Source organism: Pinus tabuliformis, chromosome 2_1 (assembly GCF_031772625.1).
Source record: "Pinus tabuliformis cultivar Carrire ecotype Pingquan chromosome 2_1, CPIR1, whole genome shotgun sequence".
NCBI classification, from domain to species: Eukaryota; Viridiplantae; Streptophyta; class Pinopsida; order Pinales; family Pinaceae; genus Pinus; species Pinus tabuliformis.
Window position 1 is genome coordinate 784,613,468 of NC_142299.1, and position 3,325 is coordinate 784,616,792.

General features: G+C 42.5%; 1 pseudogene; it reads left to right on the plus strand.

The window, feature by feature from the left end:
- Positions 1-1,118: 1,118 nt before the first annotated feature.
- LOC149202915 (cytochrome P450 78A4 pseudogene) lies at positions 1,119-2,831 on the plus strand (annotated as a pseudogene).
- The last annotated feature ends 494 nt before the right edge of the window (positions 2,832-3,325 follow it).

Genomic DNA, 3,325 nt, shown 5'->3' on the forward strand with positions numbered 1-3,325 from the left:
CACAACCCCACCCTTGCACCACTATGCAACTCGACGAAACGTTCTAATGACCGACGGTAGTGTTTATTGAACTTCGTTTACTCGCAATAACTAAGAGGTGAATGTTGTGAGTATACATTGTTTTATCTATGGTTAACCTTAATAGATAAGAAAATAATCCAAACCATCGCACTTTGAAGTTTAATTTTAGGACAATGATGGTCTAGGTGGATATTTTATTTTGAAATAGGGTTTTCAAAATTTTAATTTAATTATTAATAGAAAGTAAAGATTTAATTGGACCTATAGTAATATATACAAATTAAGGTTGACATTTATTTTTAAAGTAATTAAGTTTTTTTGGTTTATTCAATTAAATTTATTAATTATAAGAAAAAGTGATATGAACAAATGTTATATGAAATGTTTTGTGATTTTTTGAACATATGATAATTTGTAATAAAGTTATTTACAAATTAAGAATCTCCATTAAAAAAAAATTTAAAATTATTTTTATCATCAATAATAATAATAAAATTATAATATGGTGAATTATAACTATAATAATAATTGAAAGTGATTTTCAGATATCTTTCTGAAATCTTTGTTCCTTGACCTCTCCACATTTGAGAGGATATGATGTTCACTGATACACGTTTGACCTCCCACTTGTGTAGGGTTTTATTATTGGATATCAATCTCAGGGTGTCGTCACTCTTTCCACCTCTGCTTTCATAGAACTGACAAAGCTCTCACATCACATCTGTCTGACGGCGTGACAAAGCTCTTTCATCACATCTGTCTGACGGCGGACAAGATTGATGACATCAATCGTAATGGAATGAATTGCCAAGGAAGGAGGAATTAAATCCGTGCATCCATGCATCGCCATCTAGGCTGGGGTGGAACGCATTCAATGGAGTTGGTATTCCCTGTTCCACTAGGAAAGTAAATCGGGCTGGATAATGCCGGAGATGGTGCCGCTGGTACCGCCACTACTGTTATTTTCTTGGAAGCATATTTTTCCCACATGCCCCTGCTTCACTCCTCCGGCTATAAGAGGGCGTGCACTCCTCTTCCTCATTTAACTCGCTTTCCATTCACTCATTCCATAGTTACTTACGTCTGTATCTTAGGCAATGGAGAATCCTGAATCCTCTTCGACAAGGGGCTGGTGGCTCTACGCCATTTTTCTTACAAAGAATGGAGTACCTGACCATGTACTACATTCCACGGACCATATTTCTGCAGTGGGGCAGTGGTCACTCTATATAGCACTGCTTATTGTTGCTGTTTGTGGTGCAATGGTCTCTTGGTTCAGCCCTGGAGGATGTGCATGGGCTGCTGCGAGACACAAGAAAGCCATCGCCATTCCTGGCCCCAAAGGATGGCCCGTTATCGGAAGCCTCATGGACATGAGCGTCGGACTTGCTCACCGAAATCTTGAGTATCTGGCTCGTCTCCATGGTGCCAAGAAAATCATGGCCTTTAGCTTGGGCTCAACGCCAGCCGTGATTACATCGGATCCTGACGTGGCCAGAGACCTGCTCAGCTCCCCTCACTTCGCAGACCGACCACTCAAACAATCCGCTCAGCAGTTAATGTTCGGCAGGGCGATGGGGTTTGCGCCCAACGGTGACCACTGGCGACTCCTGCGAAGAATTTCTGCTACTCATCTCTTCTCTCCATGCCGAATTGCGGCCAACGAAGTCGGTGGTCAGGTGGACTGCACGACAATGCTTTCCGACATAAGGGATGAGTCTGATATTAATGGCGGCGCCGTCACGCTCCGTCGACATCTCCAGAAAGCGGCCCTTAATAATATAATGGGAAGTGTCTTCGGTCGACGGTCAGTGGATGCCGAGACAGAGAAGAATCTTCGCGAGATGGTGAATGAGGGATTCGAGCTCCTTGGAGCATTCAACTGGGCTGATCATCTCCCATGGCTACGAGTGCTCGATCCACTCAGAATCCACAGCCGCTGCGCTCGGCTTGTTCCGCGTGTTACATCGTTTGTGAAGAACATCATCGACGAGCACCGACAGAGGGACGACACGGCCGACTCAGACTTTGTGGATGTCCTCCTTTCGCTCCGAGGAGACGACAAGCTCGACGACGACGATATGATCGCAGTTCTATGGGTAACATAATTAAGCACGATACAATTATTATTTTTGTGTTAGAATTAAAAGTTTTATTGTTAGAATTAAAAAAATTCGTCTCTTATTTTGTTTTGATGCAGGAAATGATATTCCGCGGCACAGACACAACGGCTTTGCTTACAGAATGGGCAATGGCAGAGCTGTTGCTCAATCCGCAAGTGCAAAGCAAACTTCAGGGAGAGCTGGACGCGGTTGTCGGGCGCAACAGAAGCGTAACAGAAGCCGACATCGAGAAGCTGCCGTATCTACAGGCGGTGGTGAAAGAGTCTCTGAGAATGCATCCGCCGGGGCCTCTCTTATCATGGGCCCGCCTCTGCACGGAGGATTGGTTCATGGCAAACGGGATGTGCGTTCCGGCGGGCACGACGGCGATGGTGAACATGTGGTCCATTACCCACGATCCGGAGATCTGGGAACGTCCCCATCAATTCCGTCCAGAGAGGTTTCTCCCATCGGAAGGCGGACAACATGTGGATGTCCGAGGAAACGACCTGCGGCTTGCACCTTTTGGTGCCGGTCGTCGCGTGTGCCCGGGCAAGGCTCTGGGTGGCTAAACTGTTTCATCATTTCAGATGGGTGCCTTCTCCTAACCATCCGGTGGACCTGACAGAGAAGCTTAAACTATCATGTGAAATGGCAACGCCCCTTACAGCCATACCTGTGAGCAGGATCCCACTTCCTTCAACTTAACAACAATTCCGTGCCGCTATACTGTGTCCTAATTCGCTCATGGGCTTTTACTGTATTATTCCCTGCTCACAACCACCAACTTATATATAAAACAACGTTTTCTTTGTACTTATTCCCTTATTACGGCCACAACCTTACACATAGAAACAGCATTTCCTAATTCATTTTCTCGTATATGACTGTAAGAAATTTCGATTTTGTACAGACAATATTGAAACTTTGGAGTTATTTCGATTTTGTAGAGATGATTTTAAGATATTAAAAGGCCCGGTATAATTATTGTAATTTCGATTTTGTACAGATGATTTTCAGATATTAAAACGCTTGGTATGATTATTGTAATTTTAAAGAAAGTTCGGGTTAGAATCTGGGAAAGCAATTTGCGATCAAATTTTGATTTTTAATTATTTAAAATAAGTTTAATTTTTAATTATTCAAAATTTATTTTTTATTTTAAATAAATAAATTAATTAAATATTTAAAAAAAATTAAAA